Raw genomic sequence first — 7,487 nt, forward strand, 5'->3', positions numbered from 1 at the left:
CTGTAGTTGCTGAATAATGAGAGAATTTTATAGTAACTATCATTTTTAGTGGATTATAAAATGAAACAATGTCATCATTGCCAATAAATTTTGAATAAGCTATAAACACTGCCCCAACAGTAAATTTAGGTTCCTGAGGATTAAAAGATTAGAGTTCATTCTAAATCATATAACAAAACAGTTTTCTCCTTCAAATCAATAAAGTATTTTTCCTAAAATGAATGGAGGTGCTCTCTCAATCAAGAATTTGTCTTATACTCACAAAATAATTGTGCAACATATATTCACTGAAAAGCTATGAAAGGCAAGATGCTGGGGTAGCTATTATGTGAACATAACAAAAATGAAGCTAGGAAAGTAAGGGGAAATATTTTCAAGAAATTTTCCTCCAATTACCCACTCTATTGTGAAATAGTTTAGAAAAATATTTTTCTTCCTTACTCATGTTTCACTTGAGACTTCAATCAATGAGTATGAAAAATTTAAAAAAATTTTTAAAGGCTAGATTATATACATATTTCTGTTTTTCAATCTAACAAAATCATTTTTGATATTTTTATTGAATTATAGTTGGTATGCAATCTTATATTGGTTTCAAGTATACTAGATTTGTTTTAGAACTACTAAAACTTAATGTTTTGCATATATTCCAATTTCCTCAAATGTTCCATAATTTTTAAAACATTTTTTATGATGCTAGAACTTTAAAAAAAATCTCACATCTTACCCTTATATTTAACCTTATATAAGTACGTGTAGGAATATTTACAGCAAATAATCTCTGACAAACAAATGATGTTTCAGATCATCTCCAGTTTCCTATCCAACCTTCCACTCCAAAGAATGTCAGTTCTTTGAGAGTGGAGATTTTTATCTTTTTTGTTAACTGCTGTATCCCTAGTGCCTGGAAAATGAATGCATGGCACGAAACAGGTGCTCAACAAATAGTTGCTGATCAAAGGAATGACTATGCCTTTTGGAAGAACAAAGTTGGGGTGGTGGTGGCCTCCTTCCTCTCCGGCATCCTGCCATCACATGCAGATGAATGCAGAATAGATATTCTTACCTACTCATGTCATGATTCTGGTTTTCAACTCCAGTAAAAGAATTATATTTCACTTTAAATAGACATAAGTGTGAAAATGTTCTCAAAGGTCTGAAGTCAAAAAAAAGAAAGAAACCCTTCCCCAGCCTGTCATTTATCTTAGTCTTCTTTAGAGTGAGTCTTTGCAGTCCTCAGTCCCTAAGCACTTTCTAAAGATGAACTTGCTCAGATTCAGAAAGATGAAAGGAAGTCAAAGCCTCAGACTGAAAAACAGGCTGCTCCCAAATTGTGGCGCTGGGCTGTAGTGTGGAGAGCAGGAGAGCAGCAAGCTAAGTTCGACTTGCTTGTTGGGTCTTGCTTGCTTGGCTTTCCCTCTCTGTTCCTTCCCTCTCCTTCCTTCCTCCTCCTTTCTTTCTGCCTTCCCTCCCTCCTTCCATCCTTTAATCTTGATCCCAGTGCTTCCTAAGGCCCTAGGAAACTGATGGGCAGGGCCTTCCCACTTGTATTTCACTGTGACACACAGACAAAATGAATACCAGGTTGCTTTTCTCTGGAATTTACTTTTAGGAATAAAAAAGAACATAGTCTTAAAAAAGAAAAGGCTCATAGGAATTTTTTTTCTCTTAGAAAAAATTTTCAATTTAGGTCTTAAGACTGATACACATGTGGGTCAAAAAAAATCCATCATTTCTTCTCTTCTATAACCATATCTACATCTCCTGAAGAGTAAGAATTTGTTTTCATAATTTGGGTATATAAATGTATGTGGGTTTTTTGGCAGTTTTCAAATGTTATATAATTTTAATCCTTGCAACAACCCTATGCAATTATAATCCCATACAAGGAAAGAAAATTCTGTTACCACCACACAGAGAAGCCCACTCATATTTTTTAAAAAACAGAATACATGTTGAAAATCACATCTGATTTTCATTGAAATTTCTGAGGCAGTTAGATGTGGGTATGAGCTATGAATGTGTTTTCTTTGAATTCTGTAGCTCTTCTACTCATGTCTTTATGTTCTTTTTCTTTTCTTAACCATATGTTTTTGTATTATATTAATGAAAAACGTGGGATCCCTTGCTGGGGGGATTAGACTTGAGGGAACTTGTTATATGTTTAGGGAGGGAGAGATCACTGCTTCATCTTTCTATGGTGCTATCACATTTCTCAGCGCCAACTCTAAGGAGGGTAGGAATTGGTCATAAACTGCTTCTATTATAACAAGAATATGCTTTCTTTATTGCCAGCTCAATTTTCATTTGTGTAAATGTGACAAAGGTTATGTTATTAAATCATGTAAAATTAAATAAAAACTATCATGCCTTGAGAAACAAAATACTGTGAATGTATGGAAGTTATTTCTAAATTCTCTAAACATAAAATATTAATTAGAATCCACTCAGTACCAAGACACAAGACACATAGTTAAATGGGATCAAAAGAGCTTTCAGCTCTTACTAGAAGGTTGTGATGTTATTTAAATTCTTGTGATCATTCCAGTAGCTCCTTCTGCCCTCCTTTCCTATTTCTTCTGTCCTTACCTCTCTTCTTAAAGGTAATTTGAGAAGGAGAGTGAAGGAAAAGAAACATTATTCTAATTACTCACTAAAAGTATATTTACATCAAGCCCTGATTACTTCACTCCCTACTACTTTCCCAGAGAACAATCGGCTCCTTCCCTGGGTTCACCAGGACATCTTGTTGAGACAATATTTGACCCCTTGCTTTCCAGATGTTATTGAAAGTAAAACCATATGTGATTTTCTAATGACTCAGAATCAGCCCCTTTTACATGAGAAGTTAGCCTGAACAGCATAGGCCCACGTACACGCCATGAGAAAAGAACAAGAGGTACAACTCGGCCGCCCCTCTGCCTGGTCCGAAAAGGAGAGATGAGCCACTCCGTGGGGGAAGCCAGACACTTCTCCTCCAGGGTAATGGTTGTGCGTCTCTCTTCCTCCGGGCCAGCAAACTCATTTGTGTGCTTTTGTTGTCATTCACCTAAATAGCTGGAAGCTTCTATTGATAGCAAGGGCTGTAGTGTTTTTAGTACAGTGAACAGACAGCTGCCTGTGAGAGACTGAGGTCTGGGTCACAAAAGGACCAATTTACTTCCATTTATTCCTTTTATCTTTGAAAAGTTTGACTTTGAAAAGCCAAAGCATTTTGCTCACTGCTTGGTTTTAAAAAACTTTAAAAACAGAATAACCTCCCATTTCAGGCTCATCATCACAGGCCCCTTTATGCTGTTAGCTCCTTGTAAGGGGCCAACTTTCATTAATCTCTCCCCTCTGGTCACATCACAGCCACTTCCTTCTTTTCATTCTCCTGTTAATGTATTTTAGATTCATCACCTCTTCTTTATAATTTCCCATTATTTTCGTTTCCATTGTTTTTCCAAGTGACTTATTGCTTCCCTATTATTTTCAATGGTTCCTGTGATCACATTCATTACTCACCTTTCTTGTTTCTCTGCATAGGTCAGCACTGAGTAGAGATGATTGTCTTCAGCCTTTATTTTGGCCCTGGCAGCTGTTGACCATTCAAAGGAGCCTGGGCTTCTGTATTATACATGGGACTCAAGGCCTAGACAGACCCTCATTTTCACTTTCCTCAACCCAAAGTTGCTGCAAGATCCAGCTAAAAAAATGTTGGCTATGAGGTGTGCAGTCATGCAGTGCCATCCTTTTATTTAAAACAACTTGGCCCTTCTAGCTCTTTGGCTGTCTTATCACTTCCAGATTAGCTGTGTCCTTGAAGGAGGCTTTCCTGGCTGATCAAGAAACAAAGCAGCAGGCTAAGAGAAGGGGAAAATTCAGATGCTAATTTCACTGCTCAATGAATCATGGAGTTCACTGCCATGTTACAGGTTCCCAGACACCAAATAAACTTCAGGGATTGGCTTCTCCTGACAAAGAAATTCTCTCAGGCGGGAGTAACCACGCCTTCCCAAGGAAGTGTTCCCTCTGCACCTTCAAGGCAACACATGAAAATATGGAGTTACATTTTCCTTACACAGCACACCATTATCACCTCACCACCTAACACCACAAAACCATCTTTACTGGGGGATTCTTTTACCTAATTGGTCACCACAAGGTGAACAGGCAGATTCCCATGATCCTTGCACATTAGGTAGAATTTTGATGACAAAGAGGCAACCAATGTTCTTTCTTGCCACCTACTTTCTTAAGCCCAAACTGTTAATCTTTGGACCACTTGGCCCATGTTGAATGAACTGGGGCAAGTTGACCTTTTTACGAGGGTTTCACTAGGAATGCTTAGATGACAAACCATGGGGATGGTATAGTGAGAAAAGCACTGTCACAGAAATTGGAGGGATTTCAAGCATTAAACAGCAAAATACCCTGCTTTGTCTCTGGTTTAAATTTAAGTTTACTGTCAAAGGCCACGTGATGTAGCAAGTCATGCAGGCAGTCTTCAAGGCACCCAGGGGACAGAGCTTATTCTCTATGAAGTGATGTCCAGGCACGATGCCCTTCAGAAATTTGTGGTTTCCACAGCAAGAGGCTGAATTGGGTTGCTGTCTCTAATTCCTGCATGCAAAAACATTATAGAAATCCTACAGAGTTTAGTAACTGAATTAAAGACAGATTTGTTTTGAACATTAGTGGTCAAAATGATCAAGAAGATGAAAGAAGACAGTGGAGTACAATAGGTATTTCTGTATACAAATTATGTATCTTTAAGATTAAACCATTATCATGAGATCTTTCTATACTATCCAAATGTCATTGTACTTTTGTGCTTAGCAGATAACCTTTGATCATGTCTGCAAAGAGACCAAACATGAATAACTTGAAAATGACAAAATAACTGAAAGCCAGATACTACTGTTACTATAGAAATCATACTGATATTGTCATTGCTGAATATTTTAACTGGAGTCCCAAGGCACTCTTTAATGATCAAACTAAGTACATGATCTTTGGATACTTAGCAATATTTATTATATAGTTTTCCCTTGAACAATTCAGGGGTTAGTTGCATCAACCCACTACACCTTTTGATTCCCCAAAAACTTAACTACTAACAGCTTACTTTTGATAGGAAGCCTTATCAATGACATAAACAGCCAATTAATAAATATCTTGTATGTTGTATGTATTATTTATGCACTATGTTCTTACAATAAAGTAAGCTAGAGGAAAAATAGTATTTTTTTTTAATTGCTGCAAATCCCCATAAAATTTTCCAATACATCCATTGAAAAACTTCCACATAATAAATGGACCTGTGTACTTCAAACCTGTGTTGGTCAAGAGTCTACTAAAGTTCCAGTTGGGTATATCCGTTGACTCAGCATTTCCACCTTTAAGAATTTTTCTCATAAATATGCTTGTGCATTAGTGATATGGCATATGGTAAAAGTTATCATAAGTGAGAACTATTAAATATATGTGTGTATTTATTCAGGAGAATAGCATACAGCTATAAAAAATGGCCAAGTTCACCATATATTGCTATGGAAAGATCCCCAAAAGATATTGTTAAATAAAAATAATTTCAAGGGAAAGAACAATGAGAATTGTTTTATTTTGCTAATTCTGTTTAAAATAAGAGAGAGAGGAAGGAAAAGAAAGGAGTGAATGAGAAAAAAGAAGATATTTACTTGTATATGCATAAAATATCTCTGGAAGCTTCATCTGCTAGGGTAGCAACTGGCAGCTAGGGAATGCACTTTGTACCTTTTTAATATTTTGAAATGCTTTATACCTTTTGAATTTTTTAAACCCAAACAAACACATTACTAGTTCTAATACAAATGTGAGAAAGTTACCATACCTTACTGTTCCCCACAGAGGAGTTTGGAATGGACACTGCATTTAGTCCAATGCAGTGTAAAGCATGAATATAGAAATGGCCATTTTTTCTCTCATCATATTGATTATACATCCATTTTTACTGAAATTTGAACATATTGCATTTAAAAAGAAGTTTTAAATGTCCTTCCCTTGCAGCTGTGGCTAGGCAGTTAAGTAGTGAGCACAATCAATCAGTGAAGATACTAATACACCGAAGAAGTGACAATGCTACAAAGAAGCAGAGAGCAAGTGGGTAATTTACAGATTCTCAGAAGAGGTAATGATGTGAAGCTGTGGAAGGACAGGCACTTTGAGAATAAGTCACAGTAACTGCAACTATGTGCAACTGAGTGTAGATGGAATTGACTTCTGTAGTGTGCTTTTCATCTATGATGTCCTACAGCACTGTGTTATATTTGTTTCTATTTCCATTTACTGCACTGTGAGCCCAGGGAGGGCATGATCTCTGTTCCAGTCACTTGTGGACATCGATGCCCAGTTTATCTCCTGATGCATGTCAAGGGATTAATAAATGATTATTGCCTGTATAACTGTTAACCTCAAAACAATATTGCAAGCTTATTATAAATAAAGGGATCCATCCAATGTTTTCTAATAGACAGAAGCCAGAGTAGGCATCTACACTGTTTCCTTTCTAAATTCCTTTTGCTAAGGCATACACATGCTTGTTAGAAGTAAAAATTTGTCTAAAATTGTAGCAAGGTTGATTTATGCAATTTATTACAAGTTTATTATGGAATACAAATAATTGCCCTATAAATGGTTTGAACATGAAACAATACAAAATAGTGAATTCAATGAGTTCTTTGTTTTAAATTTCAGGAACATCAAATGTGAACATGTGGGCATTTATTCATTAGTGATGTTACTTTACAAAATTTGCGGGGACACTTAATGAAGTGATTTAACAATCAAAATAAATAAGAGAGCTACCAGAGATAATGCCAGTAGTCAAATGCTTTCTATAATATAGTGACTATGTTCTCATTGTTTATTTTTTTCTAAATTTAACTCAAAATCACAGAAAAGTCTGATCCACTTAAATTTACAGTTAAAAGGACAAACAAATGTAAAACAAAACAAAACAGAAAAACAATCCATATTTTTATTATTGGTCATTCATTACAATTTCAAACACAAATGAACATTTGGAGGTTGATTAAATAAATGAATATCTTTTTCTGATTAGCAAATCTGTGCTAGTCTAAAAGTTGAGTTCTTCAAATTGGAAGATAGAATTTAAGTGAAATATGACAAATTCCAGAGCATGAAAAGATGGCAGCATGAGCAGGGTGGTGGAAATCTCCTCCCAAAATCATATATATTTTGAAAATACAGTAAATACAACTATTCCTAAAAGAGTGACCAGAAGATACAGTCACCATCCAGGCTACATCTGCAAGAACCCAAAATCTCATGGAAAAGGGTAAGATACAAAGTCGTGACCTGGTGGGACTTGAGCACTCGCCCCTCCCCAGCTCACCTGCAAGAGGAAAAGAATCAGAATGGAGAGGGAGTGGAAGTACAGGACTGCTAAATACCTAGCCCTAGTAATCTGCCCCAGGAGCACAGACACACATTACATGGTGCTC

This window comes from Manis pentadactyla, chromosome 12 (assembly GCF_030020395.1).
Source record: "Manis pentadactyla isolate mManPen7 chromosome 12, mManPen7.hap1, whole genome shotgun sequence".
NCBI classification, from domain to species: Eukaryota; Metazoa; Chordata; class Mammalia; order Pholidota; family Manidae; genus Manis; species Manis pentadactyla.